General features: G+C 65.0%; 1 protein-coding gene across 1 annotated transcript in view; it reads left to right on the top strand.

The window, feature by feature from the left end:
- The window catches only part of LOC104082501 (semaphorin-3D-like), a gene marked incomplete at both ends in the record, with an annotated part of 3,746 nt that overhangs the window by 549 nt on the left and 2,997 nt on the right, over nucleotides 1–200 (top strand). The gene's annotated exons all lie outside the window — the stretch shown is intronic.

The raw sequence follows: 200 nt of genomic DNA, 5'->3' as shown, positions 1-200 counted from the left end.
TGCTGGAAGGTGGGAGCATTGGGAGTGGTCTGTGCTGGGAGGTGATGGCAGCAGTGCCTGCACCCCTGCTCTGCTGCACATGGCTGTGGTCCTGGACTGGTGCCCGAGTGTGTGCGCGTGAGAGGAGCCATCCCGCAGAGCCTGGTCCTGCCCCGGCTCACCCCGACCTCGCAATTCCTGCACAGAATCGCGAATGCGGG

The sequence above is a fragment of the Fulmarus glacialis genome, unplaced genomic scaffold (assembly GCF_000690835.1).
Source record: "Fulmarus glacialis isolate BGI_N327 unplaced genomic scaffold, ASM69083v1 scaffold32499, whole genome shotgun sequence".
In the NCBI taxonomy this organism is placed as follows: Eukaryota; Metazoa; Chordata; class Aves; order Procellariiformes; family Procellariidae; genus Fulmarus; species Fulmarus glacialis.
The sequence above is the reverse complement of the archived record's forward strand: the minus strand, read 5'-3'. Positions and strand labels throughout refer to the sequence as shown.